At 43.0% G+C, this 19,480-nt stretch overlaps 1 protein-coding gene across 3 annotated transcripts in view; it reads left to right on the forward strand.

Annotated features, from left to right (window-relative positions):
- TTC7B (tetratricopeptide repeat domain 7B) overlaps nt 1–19,480 on the forward strand; it is a 239,683-nt gene that overhangs the window by 38,506 nt on the left and 181,697 nt on the right. The window lies entirely within an intron of this gene.

Genomic DNA, 19,480 nt, shown 5'->3' on the forward strand with positions numbered 1-19,480 from the left:
CTGTTGCCTCATCATGGTCACAGATCTTTTATTAACATTTAAAAAGAGTTTTGTAGTTTGAACTCTTACATTTAGGTCTATGATCTACTTTGAGTTAATTTTTGTATATAGTGTGAGGTAGTGGTCCAACTTCATTCTTTTATCTGTGGCTATCCGGTTTTCCAGCACCATTTGTTGAAAGACTATTTCTTCCCCATTGAATTGTTTTGATGTCTTTGTTGAATTTAATTGAATATAAATGTAAAGGTTTATTTCTGGACTCTCAATTCTATTACATTGGTCTGTATATCTATCCTTATGCCAGTACTACTTTATTACTGTAGCTTTGTAGTAAGTTTTAAGATTGGGGAGTGTGAGTCCTCCAACTTTGTTCTTTCCAAGATTGTTTTGGCTTTTCTGGGTCCCTTACATTTCCATATAAATTTTAGGATCAAATAGTCAATTAGTACCAAAGAAAAAAGCCTGCTGGAAATTTGATAAGGATTATGTTGAATCTGTAGATCAATTTGGGGAATATTGCCATCTTAACAATATTAAGTCTTCCAATCCACGAACATGGGATGCCTTCTTTAATTTCTTTCAGAAATGTTTTCTAGTTTTTGGTGTACAAGTCTTACATTCCTTTTGTTAAATTTATTGCTAAGTTTTATTCTTTTGGATGCTATCATAAGTGGAATTGTTTTCTTAATTTAATTTTCAGAATGTTCATTGCTAGTGTATAGAAAACACAACTGACTTTTGTATATTGATCTTTTATCCTGTAACCTTGGTGTGTTCATTTATAAGTTCTAATAATTTTTTATGGATTCTTTAGGGTTTTCTATATATATCATGTCATCTGTAAATAGGATAGTTTTACTTCTTCCTTTCCAATCTGAATGCCTTTCATTTCTTTTTGTTGCCAAACTGCGTTAGCCAGAGCCTCCAGTACAATGTTGCATAGAAGTGACCAGGGCAGAGATCTTTGTCTTCGGGGCAAAGCTTTCAGTCTTTCACCACTATGTTAGCTGTGGGTTTTTCATCAATGGCCTCTATCAGGGTGAAGAAGTATTTCTAGTTTGTTGAGGGTTTTTGATCCTAAAAGGGTGTCAGATTTTGTCAAATGCTTTTTCTGTTGAAATAATTGTGTAATCTTTGTGCCTATTCTTCTATTAGGATGTATTATATTGACTGATTTTCATATGTTAAGCCAACTTTGCATTCCTGGAACAAATCCCACTTGGTCATGGTATATAATCCTTTTTAATGTGTTGCTGGATTTGCTACACTAATATTTTGTTGAGGATTTTTACGTCTATGTTCATAATGGTGCAGTTTTCTTGGGATGTCTTTGTCTGGTTTTGGTATCAAGATAATACTGGTGTCATAGAGTGAGTTGTGAAGTGTTACCTCCTCTTCTCCTTTTTGGAAGAGTTTGTGAAGGATTGGTGTTAATTCTTCTTTAAACATTTGGTAGAATTCACCAGTAAGCCATCTGAGCCTGGGCTCTTCTTCATAGGAAGTTTTTGGATTACTAATTCAATCTCTTGATACTCTATTGTTTTAATAGATTTTAAAGCCATTACTTGTTCTCCACTTGCTTCTACATGGCATCTTTTCATTGGAGCCCTGAGCCTCAGATCATGGCAAACCATCGTGCTCAGAAAGGAATGGTCTTTAGCCAGTTGCCATTTTCAGGGTGGATGACTGAGGAATGGTCTCTATTTTCTTCCACAACAGTACCTTGAATAGCAGCTCACCCCATGTTACAGAGTAAACTCAAGTACATGTCATCGTCAAGGGAAACAGCACTTCCTATATTTGCACTTGATTGACACAATCAGCTTGGTGGATGAGTCCTGTTTTTTCCTGCTAGAAAACCGTCAGCCACTGCCAGGTTTTAAGCAGGAGGAATGACTTAATTAAGTTCATGAGCAAGAAGCATCTTTCTGGCACAGAGTGGAGAATAGATTAGAAGGAATTAGAGATTATGGGGAAGGAGACCGGTTGGGGAGGTGAGCTGGCTTTGGGGTCTGCATTTCAGGGGGCCTGACTTCTGCAGGCTGTTTCCGGGCGCCTGGGCTCCGCCAACAGAAAACGCTGGCAGGAAATTAGAGAGCAAGAGGAGGGAGGGGCCAGGGTTTTTTTTTTTTTTTCTCTCTCTCTGCCTTAGGCAGCACCTTTGACAGCGGCTGCATCTCTCCCGTGGTGCCAGCTGTAGTCAGACAGACCCTCCCTCTGTGGCTTCGGCTCCCACCAGGGGGCTTCTGCTGGGTTCCGTCTCCCAAGCAACAGCCCCAGCTCGTCAGCTCTTGTAACTCCACCTCCTCCCTGTATCCCTTCCAGCCCCGGGGTGTTCATGGCCTTCCGCTCTTGCAGAATCCTGGGATGCCATACCATCCTGTTTGGCTTCTCATATGTTTCATCCCTTATGTAGCCGGTCCCATACACTGACTCTCCTTTATTGGAAAGAACTAGAGTGATTCCTTTGTCCTAGCTGGATCCTGACAGATAACTGCAAAAGCCTGGATCGCAGTAGGCCGTGGAGATGGTATGTGTGTTGATGTGGTTGAGGAAGGAACCGAGATGACTGTGAGATTTTTAGCTTAGCTCACTGCGCAGGCAATGCTGTTGCTGAACCAGGTAAGGGTTGCAGGGGGAGGAGCCAATTTCCCTAGGAGGGTGGGGCGAAGACACTGCGTTGAAGTTGAGCAGGATGAGACCGCTGCAACCACAAGGGGGTGCTGTCCAGGGAACCATTCTAATTCTGGGGCTGCTGCTCAGCACAAGGGTCTCTAGGCTCTTGGTTCGTTGGTCAAGATTCGGGAATTGACTGTGTGTAGATTTGGTTACAACCCAGGAGCGGCTGCATCTCGCTCAGGGGACCACAGGGAGTGGGGAGGGCAAGAGGCCCAGCACATAACAGGGGAGCTCTACCTGTAGGCGGAGCGCCTGCCAGGGCTCTGGGCCCACAAAGGGAGGAGGGATGCAGGTGACAGAGGGGTTACGGGACCCAGAACATGTGAGCATTTGCATATTTGTGGCAATTTTATATTCTTAAGTAGGTCGAAGTTAAAATGTGGTGAAGGCGGTATGCAGTCTGAGGTTTTTGTTTTTGTTTTGTTTTTTTTTTTTTTTTACGGTACGCGGGCCTCATTGGTGTGGCCTCTCCCGTTGCGGAGCACAGGCTCCGGACGCACAGGCTCACGGGCCCAGCCGCTCCACGGCATGTGGGATCTTCCCGGACCGGGGCACGAACCCGTGTCCCCTGCATCAGCAGGCGGACTCCCAACCACTGCGCCGCCAGGGAAGCCCAGTCTGAGGTTTTAATGTACCGCAGGAAAATCCACACTGAGGTCGTCAGGAGCAGACACCCGCGCCCCCATTGTTACCTTCTCCCCTGTTGTTGAAGCTCGGGTTCCTGATGAGTTCTGCTGACCATAAAAAGTCTAGGGACGGGCGTGCATTTTCCCCATCCTGGAGACTCTGTCCTGGTCTGGCGGGGCTGGGCCCACACCCTGCTCCGTCCTGCCCACACTCTGCTCCAGGCCACCTGCCGGCTGCCCGCCCGCTTGCCTCAGCCCGGCGGGCCTATTCCCTCCTCCGCCTGTCTTCTCCCTCCAGCTGCGAGTCTCTCATTTCTCCTGTGAGGAGTCCGCCCTCGGGGACACCTCGGGGACAACCTCTCCAGCTCCATCGTCCACTTCAACTTCTCCTTCCTCTGATTCTACCTCTATTTATAGTTAGTACCATCCAGTTGGGCATTCTGTTTTTAATTATTTCGCACCTGTCACTTGCCTCTCTCGGACTAGACTGTATGATTGATTAATTCATTAAATCAGCAGATATGTGAGTGCCTGCTCCAGGGGGCGGGCTCTGAGGCTGTACCACATTTAAGCTGCTGGATCCGTCTGCGGATCCCGGCATTGGCACCTGGGACAGTGCCTGCCACACAGGGGTACTTGTGATGGGATGGTTCTCTAAACATTCTCCCCTGGCATCCAGGGCCACACTATTGAAGATAAACTCTACCCGAGTAACACAAGCTGCTTAAGCAAAAGTGCAGGGTTTTCAGTGTATTCTGAAATGCTCTCCATTTTAGATGAAAGTAGATTTTGGTTTGGGCCCGATATAAAACAAACAATCTTGTCTCTAATTCTTCTCCTACCCACACTCACCTTCAGGTAGATCATCCCAATTTGTGGACTGTCTTTCCGGCTGTTTGGCTCTGACGAGCCCATCTCTCATGGCTCAGTTCTTTGAAATCCAGGGGCTCTTTGGGCCTCCTTAATGCAGTTTTCTCCCCTGCATTGTGTGCTAGTGGCTGTATTTTTCCCTTTTTGGACTTGGGGCCTTTTTTCTAGGTCCCTGAGGCCTAGACCCATACAACGCGGGCCAGGTTATAAAAGGGGAGTAGTCCAGGCTCCCATTTAATACTTTAAAACCAGGACTTCTGAGTCCTAGCACAGTGCTTGTTCTGCCATCACCCATCACTTGGCTTCCATCATTTCCAAACCATGTCTGGTGTTCATTTTCTTCCCCCAAATGTTCCTGATGCTTTGGGAATGAAAAAAGCATCCTTATTTGGAAAGCTCAGAGCTCTCTGGGGGCGGGAGCAGAGCACAGACTGTTCTGGGGAGAGGGAGGGTGTCAGAGCCGCTCTGCACTCTCCCCCAGTCACCTTGGGACTGGTGCAGCAGAGCAGGAAGCTGTGCAGGGCCCCGGCTGGGCCTCCCTGCCCAGTCCCTTGACCTGTGAGGCAGAGACCTGTGTCTGCCCTGCAGGGACACACCGCAGCCTCGCAAGACAGGGAGAGGAACTCAGGTTTATTAAGCTCCTACTATGGGCCAGGTTCTGGAATAATAGTAATAAATTATTAATAGTAATTACAGCATTAAAAAGAAAAACCTTCTAAACACTCTTTAAGCACTTGCCCCCTAACGCCCTTAATCCTCACGCAGGTACCATCCCCAGTTAAGAGGAGGAGTAAAGGGTGGACCCTCTGTTTCAGACCCCCGTTCATTTTCTCCTTTGCTGTCAGATGCTTGCTTTGTGGACTGGGGCCGGTGTATCATTTGTGCAGGCGCTCCCGGGTGCAGAGGTTGCCGATGCCGCACCGAGAGAGGCTGAGTCTACCCTGGTGTGCTGTGAGGTGCCTTGGTTTGCGTTGAGTGGCTCCCAGAGCTGGTTGGACCTTGCAGGAGGTCTTGGAGAAAACATCCTTCTCCCTGAACAGCGTCGATAACACTGGGGCTTCTTACTTAAACAGTAGGATTCTTTGGTACCCTGGCCACGTTCAAAAACCGGAATTCCACACTAGGCCTCTGAGCGGGTCACATGCCAAAAGTTCCGTCGTGGGGCACACCACAGTGGGGTGGGGAGGACCCTCCAAGCGCAGGGCACCCATCGAGGTCTTCCCGCAGTGCCGGCCGCCGCCGCCAGGGGGCGCGAGAGCCGCGTCCTCGCCGAGGAGTTCGAGCATGCGCGGAGCCGACCCAGCAGCCTTGGCCCTGAAATTTGGATCATTCTAAGATTCTGCTCGAGGTCAGGGAGCCGGGAAGAAGTGTGAACTTGCCAGCCGTCTTTATTAACCTTGGATCAGTGAGCCTCCTAAGGGACTCCTGGGTCATTTCTCGAAAGCTGTGCCTTGGGTAGGCAATTATACACAGGCCTCGCCCGTTCTTACTAGACCGGGAGCCGAACCTCTGCAGCTCCCTGCAGTGACCGCGTTTACAGAGACTCCCACAGGGTCTGACCCCGTTCAGTACGTTAAAGTCAGTGCATGGATGACTTGAAAAGAGAAAGGAATTACAAGTATGAATTCTGGTAGTGGAGGGTTAGCAGGAGTTGATATACCTCCTTTTCTTTCATGGACTGAAAAGTCCCTGGTCATAAGGACTGTAGGGAGAATCCAAAGAGAATTTTCCTAGAGTATTTCTTGGTAGATTAATATCAGGTCTTAAAGTGACAGAACCTAATCCTGACCTTTATGAATTGGATATTTGCTAATGACCATGACCTCCTAGGTATCCTGGAGCCGAACGACAGACTAGTAACATGCAGGATGCTTCCTCCCTGGCAGGAAAATTCTACAGTCTGTTGGAGGCTGGGTCCCAGCTTCTGTAGACCTGCCCTGGTAGTGAGCTCATTGCAGCAGGGCTCAGGGTTGCCTTCGCCAATACCCACTATGTGACCTGGGGCAAATTATGAACCCCCTCTGAGCCTGAATTTCCTCATCTCCATGGTAAGGAGAGGAGAGGAGATAGGGGGATCCAGTTTTTTTCCCTTTAGAAGCTGCTTTTTATTCTTTTTGAAGTCTTGAGATCGCTTCAGGCTCAGTGAAAAGAAGTAGTTTGATAGACAGCTATCCATGAGAGGAGGGTATGGGGTGGCAGAGGTGGGGGCCGGGGGGTCCTTGCCGAGCGCTTTTGCCCATGTGCAAAACCCAGAAAATGTGGGAGTACGGGTGTGAGAAGGCGAGGAGCTGTGATGCCGTGGCCTGCTGGGGATCTGCTGTGTAAGCCTTCCGGAGCTGTTTATCTCGGGCGCGGCACTCTCTTAGGCCTCTTCCCATCTAGATTTAACGGTTCTGCGGATGGTGGGAAGCTAGATGCTGCGTTGCATGTAGCCACTCATCTCAGGTTGCTAGTCAGAGCCTCCTGTTTATATTTAGATAGTGTAAGGAGAGTAAGAGCCCTTTTATTGCTGCTGACCCATATTCATATTTAACGTTGGTCGTGTTGATAGACTCTTCATTGGTTCTTTTTTGGGAAACAAGCAGAGACAGAGCCCAAAGAAAGTTTGGGGCCTTAGGTGAAGGTCCACTGAGGTGCTTGTACTTAGTTCTTCTGTGATACCATGTCTGTCTCAGTCACTGTACTCTTCACACTGTTTTGGAAATGTCTTTCTCCTCCGTTCCACTAGAGGTAGGCCTTCTCAAGGGAGAAGACCAGGTCCTGCTCCGTGAAGCCTAGCCGTGGTGCTTAGTGAGAATTTGTGGAATGGAGAAAGGGAAGGCACGTCTGTTCACTGGCCACTCTCATTCCTTGCTGTAGTCAGGGCTACACTTGGTACCGTAGGGATCCCCTAAGGGTGATGAGTCCACTCTTCTTAGGAAAGAAACTAGAACCAAGACCAAAGTTTACATGGTATCATGTATTAGCAAGGCTGAGGGTCTGTGCTAAAATGTTAACTATGCTTGATTCTGAGGGGTGGGGACATAGATGATTGTTACTGTCTTCTCGATGCTTTTCTGTATTTTATAGATACTCCTCAGAAAATTGAGCAGGATTGCAGTTCCCCCCAGGAAAGGTGCTTGTTGATAATAGTAGTTGTTATTTATCACGTACTTACTTTACTCGTAGCCAGGCACTGGACTAAACCTCATAATACTCGCTTAGAGCAAGTGCTGTTATTTTCATTTGCTTAATGAGGGAACAGAGGCCCCGAGATATTGAGGAAGTTGCTCAAAGTCACAGAGCTAGAAAATGGAGGAGAAGGGTTTGAATCCAAGTCTGTCTACTCCTGTATTTTCATGTATTTTCCATGTCCATGTATTTTCACTTCTTAATATTTTACCCAGCAGATTGGTAGTAGTAATAGGTGTCATTTTTAGCACAAAGATTACAAATAATATAACAAAACATAGGATTACCACCTGACCTACCAATTCTGTTCCAGGTATATATCCAAGAGCATTGAAAGCATTTGTCCGTACAGAAACCAGTGCATGAATATTCATAGCAGCATGATTCAAAATACCCAAAAAGTGTAAGCACCCCAACTGTTCATCAGCTGATGACTGGATGAGTAAAAAGTGTTATACCCATACAATGGAGTATTATGCAGCCATAAAAAAGAATGGAATATTTGGAACTAGATAGAGATGGAGGTTGTACAACATTGTGAATGTAGTAAATGTTGCTGAATTGTTCACTTTAAAATGGTTAATTTTATGTTATGTGAATTTCCCCTCAATTTAAAAAAAAGGGATGAAGCACTGATATATGCTACAATAGTATGTACCTTGAAAATATGCTGAGACAAAGAAGTCAGACACAAAAGGTCGCATATTGTAGGATTCCATTTATGTGAAATATCCGGAATTGGCAAATCCAAAGAGACAGAAAGTGGGTTAGTGGTTTCCAGGGTCAGGGAGGAGGGGGGATGGGGGGGCAAGGGCTAATGGGTAAGGTATTTCTTTTTGGGGTGATGAAAATGTCCCAGAATTAGCTAGTGGTGATGGTTCCACAACTGTGTGAATATACTAAAACCACTGAATTGTACACTTTAAACAGATGAATTTTATGCTATACGAATAATATGTCAATAAAGCTGATATTTAAAAAATATACAAAAAGAATATAGCAAAAGAATAAATGCTTCCTCCTGGAGACCTTCCAGCCTACTGTTATGTAACGAGAATAGTGATATAGAGAATAATCCTGATAGTGGCTGGGTTTTGCGTGCTTACTGTGTGCCAGGCACTGTTTTAAGCACATAACATTTTACATAGAAAGTCAGCTGTGGATTAGGAAACAGGGAGTCTGGCTCCAAAGCCCACACTCTTAGCCACTATGCAGTACCGCTTTACACGTTAAAGACAGATAAATCCGAGATGTGAGAGGCTGAGAGCAAGAATTCAGACGGCAGAGGGTCTGCCACTTACTAGTTGTGTAATCTCGGGTGATTTACTTAACAGCTCAGAGCCCCAGTTCCCTCATCTCTGAAATGAGGATGATAGTGAATTCTCCCTCATTCCTGTGAAGGTTAGAAAAATTATTTTAAACTCTCAGGTGTCTGGCATGTAGCTAGCACTTGTTGCATGTTGTTATTACTAGTATATGGTTACTAAGTAGAGACTTTAAGAACATTAATTCAAATTATAAACTCTTATTTAGTGAGCATTTCAGGTTGAATTAGCATCTCATTTGCTCACAGAATTATAGAGCTGGCAGGGACACTGAAAGATCGTCTGCTGTAGCAGGTGAATGTCTGATTCAAGGCCTGGCATCTCCTTTTATAAGCAGTGTGTGTGTGTGTGTGCGCGCGCGCGCGTGCGCGTGCACGCGTGCGCGTGCATGTATGTATACGTGCACACACGTGCTGAAAGCAATTTCTGAAAGCGCGTATGTATACGTGCACATACATACATACATACATACGTGCATGTATGTATACGTGCACACACGTGCTGACTCTGGAAGGAAGACAGCAATTTCTGAAAGCATCCAGAAGGGGCCAACTGTGCCTCCCAGCCCAGAGACCACTAAAAGCAGAGAAGCTCTGGATTGACGGGGTCTTCACAGGAGGTCTAGGCCACCCACCCCCCGCATTGGGTGGTTTCCGTTAGCATCCCCTCTCTACGCCCTGTGTCGGGGCTTGTCTTGCACTGAGTTGAGTACATCTGACACCTCTGGGAGCCCGGCTGTTCTAGAGGTGAGAACACAGGACTAGCAATCTGGGGCTGCCTGTACCAGGACTTTGCTTTGAGACTCTTGAATCTCTTTTCCCCAGTTACTTTTCAGCCTTGGTAACTGAGATCCCTGGAAACTGTCTTACTGCCTTTGAAGTCCTTGCCACAGAGACATGGTATTGTAATGAGGTTTTTCTGGTACTTCCAGTTATAAACTGCCCTGTGGGTCATGTTACAGCAAGGCATCAGAGTGTACCTGGCCTGGGCCTGGCTTCAGAGATGCAGTTAAGATAAATGACGAAACAATGCCTAATGTTTTAGTACATAGTTCCTATAATTATATTTTATTGTGTTGCCTTTTATTGTGTTGCTTAACTTCATGAGAAATTAATTCTCTGTTCATTTTAAGGCGACTTAAAAAAATCAAAATATTTGCTTTGGCTTGTAGTCCTGCACAGTCATCCAGCTCAAGATGGTGTCCCAGTAGTTCAGCCCTCATGGCTCAGATGAGGAGAAGAGGCCGGTGATCCCGGGACTTGCCTAGGGTGATGCAGCTCCTGGTGGGAGAGGAAACCACTGCCCTAAGCTCTGGACTCCGATTTCTATGCCTTTACCATTTGAAACTCATTTTTATGGTCACTGCTCTTATCAGATACCGAATATGCTGTCAGCAGCTCCCTGAGACAGGATATTATGAGCAGAGTTTTGTAGTTGGATAGACCAGGGGTTGAAACTTGGCTTTACCCTATACTAGCTGTGGGACCCTAAGTTCAGTCTTATCTATAAGGTTCTGTTAACACCTTCCTTGCCAGGGTGGCTGTGGGGATTTTAAGTGGTGCATGTCAAACCCCAGGCACAGTGCTGCGTGCTGAGTAGGGCCTTGACACACGAACCTTTACTATTACGGAAACTGTGCAGGCTTACGCGCCCAGATCAGGCTCCTAGCTGAGGAATCTCAAGTTTAGACAATCCTGAAAGAATGTGGGGATGTTAACCCCTCAGTGATCACTGGATTTATTTATTTATCTTTTTGGCAGTGAGATGTGTAGCTCTCCACTTGCTCAGCCAAACCTCCAGCCCTTGAGGAAAGAAAATGGAGCTCCCTTTCAGAGGTGACGAAACCTTGGTGTGGAAGGAAACAAGGGACGGAGAGTCCGGGTTGCCATATTATGTTGCATCTGTAAGATGCGCCTCAGCAGAGCGATTCGGGGGCTGAACGCATTTGAACTTTTAAGTGTCCAGGGTCCTCAGCTGCCCCTCATTGACTGGTGTCCCCTCCCAACCGTGATGTTCCACTGGTCCCTGACGGCTGCACAGCACCTTTGCTTCCAGCAGTCCACCCTGCCTCAGACTCTTAGACCATCCATCACCTGGGGCAGGATACACTTGTCCCAGCTCAGGGGCTCCCTTGTAATCTCAGTTCTGGCCCTTGTGCAGACCTCCTGTTTCTTTTCCCACAGGTTTGGGAGGAGGATAGTACCCATTAAACAGGCCCGAACAGGCTAAAGCGCATGGAAGAGCTTCGAAGCAGTCAAGTATGACCTAAATGACTTTATTATCATTAGTTTAGTTAAAATATGTTGCCCTTCATAGAAAGGACCTTTCAGAATCAGAAGTGAGTCCGTCTGTGGGAATTTCCCATGGGAAGGGAGATACATTTTGGGTCCAGTGGCTACTCAGCATTCTTTAAATCACAGCATGTAGTCAGCCACTTTTTCCACCCACGCTTTAAAGTTGGCCTGGATGATTGGTCATGGAGCACTTAGCGTCTACGCTTTTGTACACGGCTTTGATTTTGGAGATGCAGATCTTATTGAGATGTTTATTAGGCATCGCTCCCACACCAGCTATTTTTCAAGTCTGATTTTTATTTTTGTCATGCATTTCTCTGGAAAAAAAGTAACCAAAAACATTATTGATGATAGCCTTCCAAACTGACAAGGCATTATCTGACATTTTAATGAGGGCCAATTTGGACTGTGACCTCAGAACTCTGCTTCTCAGATAGTGTCGATCTGATCCTAGACACTTGAAAATTGACAGTCTAGTCCAGAGGTCCTGTAAGCAGCTTTTGACAGAGAACTGCATGTTCTGGAACTGAGCTGCATAGCCACAAATTCACTGTGGTAAATCAAGACTCCGTTGTTGCTCTGAGATGTGCGTGGTGGCACATGGAATGAACGTCACAGCATTTGGGAGAAGGAAAGGAACAGTATTTACCCTTAAGGGCCTCCTACCCGAGAATGGACTCCTTGCCAAAGACCCATTTGCCAGCCAAGAGCTTAGGTGTCCACATAGCTACCTAATCAGAACAGGAATCCACAGAAAACACCAGTCTCTCCTCATGGTGGAGGATTAAGTTGTGTAGCTGCTTTGAATATTCTTACCAACTATGCATGGCCATGGATTGTAGCCCTAGATAAGTGGATTTCAGCTATTTCAGAATGTACAGTACAGATGATAGTCAAACTGTGTTGAACTGGATTTGCCTCTTCTTTGACTCAGTGGGCTTGTCAGGTCCCTGAGGGCCTTGGTCATCTTCATGAGCATTAGGGGTCAGAGTCCAGCCTGCAGTAGTATCAAGTGCCAAAGTCTAGACCCATTTTTTCCTGGCCCTTTGACATACCCTGGAGAATTTGTTTCCTTTATATTAAGTCCCTGATACCGACTTGAACAGTATTTGGCTGCTTCTCATACAAGCAGAAGGCAGATATGAAACAATTTATCTCTTTTTGTTGTTTTCTGGAGATTTTAGTTTTGTACAAATGAGCACTTAGAGCACATTTAGGAAGCCCCAATCAAGTGCTTGCTTTTGAGTAGTTCCAGAGCTGCTCTACCAAATGGGGAATTTGTTCAGTTTATCTTGTATTCTCCTTCAGAGAAAATTTTAAGAGGTTGAAACAGAGTTCACACTGGAGAGAGGGTGCTTAAGAATTTTTTTTTGCAACCATATAAACAACTTTGGCTCTAAAGGAAAGGGAGTGACTATTGAGCACTTAGGACTGGGGGGACATTAAAGCAGTTATTATATCTATTCTTCACGTTCAAAAAGTTTAGTAGAGACATGGAAGTTAAAAATAGAACTGAATCTAATTTCTAGAGATGAAAACTACAATGTCTAAGATGAAAAGTACACTGAATGTGATTAATGGCAGATTAGACATTGAAGAAGAGATTAGTGAACCTAAAGACGTAGCAATAGACACCATCTAGAATGAAACAGAGTGAAAACTTTTTTAAAAAGTGCAAAGAACATAAATGAGTTGTGGGATAACTTCAAGTGGCCTAATATGTGTGTAATTGGAGTCCCCTAAGGAAGGGGAAGGGTAAAAAAAAAATTCTGAAGAAATAATGGCTGAATGTTTTTCAGATATTATGAAAACTATAAATCCTCAGATCCAGAAAGTTCAGTGAGGTCCAAGCACAAGAAACATGAAGAAAACTAAACCAAAGCACTTCATAATCCAAACTGCTCATGACGAGTAATAAAGAGAAAATCTTTAAAATAGCCAAAGGAAAGACACATTACATGCAGACGAATAAACATAAGGTGACAGCAGATTTGTTGTAAAAAAACATGCAAGTGAGAATACATAGAGGAACATCTTTAGTTCTAGGAGGATGGAGGGCATGGGCGGGGGAAGCAACCTGTCAAGTGGATGAAAATGAAAATGTTCTCAAACATGAAGGTGGAATAAAGCCTTTTTCAGACAGACAGTAACTGAAAGACCTCGTCATCAGCTGAACTACACTGTAATAAATATTAAAGGAATCCCTTTAGGTAGAAGGAAATATGAATCTGCACAAAGGAGCAAAGCGCACTGGAAATCATAACTATATTAGAGCCTATATCAGTTTTTCCTCCTTATTAAAATGTCTTTAAAACATAATCCACCATTTCAATAAAAATAATCATCATGTAGCATTGGATTTATAATCTGTGTAAAAGTATAATGTATATAATAAGAAGATACGGACTGGAAAGATAGAAATGGAAGTATGTAATAGTAAAGGTGTTATGCTGTATGTGAATTAGTATAATATCATTTGACGTAGACTGTGATAAGTTAAACCTTCAAGCAACCACTGACAGCAATCCTCGGAGACTTCCATACCCTGTTTCAATAAATGATAGAACAAGTCAACAGATGATCAGTAAGGATACAGAAACGTTGCAACAACACACTCTACTAATTTTACCTAGTTGGCATTTATATGTCACTCCACCCAACAACAGAATACACATTCTCTTCAAGATTCTTACCAAGATTGACCATATTCCGGGTCAGAAACAAATTTCGACAAAATTAGAAGGGTTCAAATATGTTCTCTGACTTCTGTCAGAGATCCCCAAGACCACCCGCAGGTCAGTGATTCACTAGAAAGCCTTACAGAACTCAGAAAAGCTATCATACTCATGGTTACAGTTTATTACAACAAAAAGCTACAGATTAAAATTAGTAAAGGCACATAAGGCAGAGTCCAGAAGGGACCACAAGATTTAAGTCATCTTCTCACAGTGGGGTGATATGGACAGCACTTAGTTCTCCCAGCAACGATGTGGGACAGCACTAATGGTGTACTGCCAGCCAGGGAAACTCGCTCAGGCCATCATGTCCACGGTTTGTATTGGGGGTCAGTCAAGAAGGCATAGAGTGACATGGAACTTAATTATTTGGTCTCTAGTCTCCCTAGAGGTCAAAGTGGTATAGTGTGGCCTAAGACCTACACTGTAAATCACATTCTAAGTATAACTAAATGGCGTGGCCTGAGGCCCCAGATGTACAGACACTCTTATCCGGTAGGATATTCCAAGGGCTTAGAGCTTTTCTCCCAGCTGATCAAAGGCCAGTCCTTTCTTTGGAATGTGCAGAGTTTGAAAATCTCAAGCCTGTTTAGTCTTTACTGCATAGACCATAATGGAATTAATTTAGAAATCAATAACAGAAAGATCTTTGGACAATCCATGAGTGTTTGGAAACTAAATAACACATTTTTAAAGACGAAATCAAAAGTTAAATTAGAAAGTATTGTGAACTGAATAAAAATAAAAACATAACATATCAAAATTTGTATGGTACTGCTAAAACTACTTGGTGAGAAATTTATCACACAAAGTGCATATATTAGAAAAGGAAAAAGGTCTCAGATGTATACTTTGGCTTCCACCCTAAGAAACTGGAAAAGGAAGAATAAATTAAGTCCAGTGTATGCAGAGGAAAGGAAATAATAAAGATCAGAACAGAAATAAATGAAGTAGAAAACAGGAAAATAATAGAGAAAAATCAGTGAAACCAAAGTCAATGAAATCAAAAGATCTCAATGAGAATTTCAACTGTTCAACTGATAAACTGTTAGACTGTTCAGGATGAAAATAGAGGACACAAACTGCCGACATCAGGAATGAGAAAGATGTCACCATTAGAGATTCTACAGATACTGAAAGGATCAGGGAGCATTATAAACAACACTATACCAATACATTTGACAACTCAGAAGAAATGGACAAACTACTTAAAAGATGTAAACTACCAAAGCTCACTTAAGAACAAAGAGATTATCTGAACAACCGTATATCAAAGAAATGGAATTTATAGTTAAAAAGCTTCCACACAGAAAACTCCAGGTCCAGATGGCTTTACTGGTAAATTCTACCAAACATTTAAGAACAAAATAGTAATTCTACACGAACTCTTCCAGGAAACTGAAGGGAGGAGAATACTTCTCAAGTCATTTTATGAGGTTAAGACTTACCCTAATCCCAAAATCAGACAGAGACATTACAAGGAATCTATAGACAAATATTCCTCATGAACATAGATGAAAAAAATTCCAAGCAGAAATTTAACAAATCAAATCTAAAAATATAAAAAAAGGCTAATACATCATGGTCAATAGGTTTTATCTCAGGAAAGGAAGTTTGGTTTAATATTTGAAAATCAGTCGATTTAATTCACCAGATTAAATAAAAGAGAACAATCCAGAGACACAGAAAAAGGATTTGAGGAAATCCAACATCCATTTTTGATATAAACTCGTAGCAAAATTGGTGTAGAAGGGATCTTCCTCAACCTAATAAAGGGCATCTATGAAAAACTGATAGTTAACATCAAACTTCATGTGAAAGACTAAGTGCTTTCTCCCTTAGGTCAGTAATAAGATAAGGATGTCTGCTCTCACCATTTCTATTCAGTGTTGTACTGGAGGTTCTTGACAGTGCAATAAGGCAATAAGGCAATAAATAGAAATAAAGGCATCCAGATTGGAAAGGGGGAAGTAAAACTGTCTTTATTTGCAAACAACATGATTGTGTAGAACTAATAAGTGAACTTAGCAAGGGTACAGAATATAAGATCACTATTCAAAAATCTATTGTATTTCTATATGTTAGCAATGAACAAAAGGAAATGAAAATTAAAACAATACCACTTACAACAGCATAATAAATATGAAATACTTAAATCTAACAAAAGGTTTGCAAGGCATGCACACTGAAAGCTACAAACCATTGCTGAGAGATGTAAAGAAGGCCTACATAAATGAAGAGACATACTCTGTGCATAGGTCAGAAAACTCAATACTGATTTTAATAGACTTCACCAACGAAGATGTATGGATAACAAATAAGTACATGAAAAGTCAGTATCATTAGTCATTATGGAAATGCAAATCAAAACCACAATGAGATACCACTTCACACCTACTTAGATGGCTATAACAAAACAGTCAGACAATAACAAGTATTGACAGGAATGTGGAGAAACTGGAATCCTCATAAGTTGCTGGTGGGAATGTAGAATGGTATAGCCACTTTGGAAGACAAGTGTTTTTTAAACAGTTAAAAGTAAATTTGTCATCTGACCCAAGAATTCCACTTCTAGGTATTTACCCAAGAGAATTAAAAATATATGTTCACACAAGAAAATTATACATGAATGTTCATAGCAGCATTATTCATAATAGCCAAAAAGGAAGCAACCCAAATGCCCATTACTGGCAAATGGACAGATAAAATGCACTATATCCATACAGCAGTAGAAAGAAATGGGAGTATTGCTGTAACTTGGAGGAACATTGAAAACATTATGCTAAGTGAAAGAAGTTAGACACAAAAGACCAGATATTATATGATTCTGTTTTTATGAAGTGTCCAGAAAAGGTAAATCTACAGAGACAGAAAGCAGATTAACAGTTGCCTGAGGCTGGGGCTGAGAATAGAGATTGATTTGGGCAATCAATCATTTGATCATTTGGGGATGATGGAAGTGTTCTTAAACTGGATTGTGTTGATGGTTGTACAACTCTATGAGTTTATTTAAAAAATATTGAATTTTACTTAAAATGAGTGAATTTTATAGCATGTAAATTATCTCTCAGTAGAGCTATTTGTAAAAAATGATATACTGTATACTGGTAATCCAGACACATAATATTGGTGAAAGAATAGACCAAAAAAATCAGTGGAACAGAATAGAGAGCCCAGAAATAGACCTACTCAACTATAATCAACTGATTTTTGACAAAGGAGCAAAGGCAATTCAATGGGGAAAGGTGGTCTCTTCAACAAATAGTGCTGGAACAAACGAACATACACATGCCACATGTATATATATATATATATATATAGAGAGAGAGAGAGAGAGAGAGAGAGAGAGAGAGGGACACAAACTTTATACCTTTCACAAATATCAACTCAAAATAGATTGTAGACCAAAATGTAAAATGCCAAACTATAAAACTTCTGGAAGATACCATAGGAGAAAACCTAGGTGACCTTGGATTTAGCAGTGGCGTTTTAGAGACCACACCAAAAGCACAATCCTTGAAATAAAAAATTGATAGGTTGGACTTTATTAAAACTAACAACTTTTGTTCTATGAAAGACACTGTTAAGAGAATGAAAAGTCACAGACTGCGAGAAAATATTTACAGAATAGATATCTGATAAAGGACACGTATCCAAAATATACAAAGAACTCAAAAGTCAACAGTAAGAAAACAAACAACTGAATCGAAAAAAGGGCAAAAGATCTGACCAGACGTTTCACCAAAGAAGGTATACAGGTGGCAAATAAGCGTAAGAAAAGATCAATATCATGTGCCATTAGGGAACTGCAAATTAAAACAACAGTGAGACACCCCTATACACACTAGAATGACTAAAATTCAAAAAACTGATAACACCAAGTGTTGGCAAGGATGCTGAATAGTAGGAACTCTCATTCATTGCTGGCGGGAATGCAAAATAGTACAGCCACTTTGGAAGACAGTTTAGTAGTTCCTTATAAAGCTAAAAATAAGATCTGATAGAAAAACCCAAACAAAATTTTTGGCCAACCCAATAATATTTATTCCTACAAAGCTATCTGTAAAATAAATATATTTATCTAGCTATTTCTTACAAACGCATTCTCACCATACAATCCACCAGTTTCCCTTCTTGGTATTTACCCAACTGAGTTGAAGTCTATGTCCACACAAAAACCTGCACGTGAATGTTTATAGTAGCTTTCTTCATAATTGCCAAAACTTGTAAGCAACCGTGGTGCCTTTAAATAATGAATAAATGGAATGTTATTTAACGACAAAAGGAAGTTAGCTATCTGCCTACAAAAAGACATGAAGGGACCTTAAAAGCATATTTCTACGTGAACGAAGCCAATCTGAAAAGGCTACCTACTGGATGATTGCAATTATATGATATTCTGGACAAAGCAAAACTGTAGAGACAGTAAAAAGATTAGTGGTTGCCACGGGTTCAGGAGGAGGGCTAGAGGGATAGAGCACAATTTTAGGGCAGTGAGTCAATTCTGTACGATGCTGTGATGGTGGATACATGACACCATGCATTTGTTAAAACTCATAGAACTTCACAACCCTAAGAGTGAACCCTAATGTAAACGATGGACTTTAGTTAAAAAAAAGTAAGAGTCAATAAAAACAAAAGAAATCATGATGAAACATTAAAAAAGTGCAACCTCAATATAGCTGTTAAGCAGTAACAAAATCTTTGGCCGATCCGCACCTTCTGTGACAACGTGGTCACCTCTGAGCTCCCCGGCACACTGTCCTCAGCTGTGGGCTCCCTGTGGATGGAAGTGGTTTCTCCTTCCCATGCAGTACGACCACCTCCTGTCACCTTCTACAGCCTGGAGGGACTGTCACAGTTTGATAAGAGCACCTTGGAGGAGGCCGTTCTCAGAGTGATGCAAGGGAGGCTCTGGGTCACTTGCTGGCGTTTGGTGTGTTTGGTCCCCTCTGCGGTGGTGTCTGCTCTGAAAGCCAGCAGCTCACTTGACAGGTGTTGCTTGGGAGGCCCCAGACCTGGGTTCTCATTCCTGCTGTGCTGTTAACTGCCTGTCAGGTTTTGGGCAAGTCGCTTACTTTACCATGATGGCTCTCAGCTTCTTCGTCTATAAAATGAGTGGCTTTCCCAGGGACCTCTCTGGCCCCTTCCAGCTGCAGAGCCGGACTGTGTCCGCATTGAAGCTTCTCGCACCCTCGTGCGTGGAGTGAACGTGTGCAGTGTGTGTTTCCCGATACCCCAGGGCACTTGACACAGCAGAAACCCTCCCCGCGGGGTCCCTCTGCCTCCAATTGCAGGCGGGGACCGGGAGCCCGACGTGCCCCAGGCTGGTTGCCCAGAGCAGGGGCTGAGGTTGGTGCTGGGTTTACACAACAGCTGCTCCTCTCAGCATTGTTGTTTCTCAGTCTTTCATGCTTTCATATCCCGTCCCAGCCCTGAACTCTCTCTTGGCAAAGAGTAACCCCTCCATCTCCCAAGAAGTGCCCACACAGCAATGTTCTGGGTGTTTTCTTGGCCTGGAACTGAGAGGTGGCTTGGGGTGTTGTCATCACTACAGAACTCTGGGGCTGAGAGTTGGAAGATTTTCCTGGTAACTGAGGCTCCTGAGAGCATTTAGAAATGTTTTGTGTTCAATCGGTTAAGTGTACATCATGGGACAGAAGATACTCTGTACCTAGTATTGTGCTGTGAGCCTACCTGTACTTACTTTAAAAAATTCTTTAAGGACCTTGAGACATACTTGAATGAGAAGCTCTGTTAGATCTGAATGGAATCATGGT

This window comes from Leucopleurus acutus (genome assembly GCF_964270905.1).
Source record: "Leucopleurus acutus genome assembly, chromosome: 1".
NCBI lineage: Eukaryota > Metazoa > Chordata > Mammalia > Artiodactyla > Delphinidae > Leucopleurus > Leucopleurus acutus.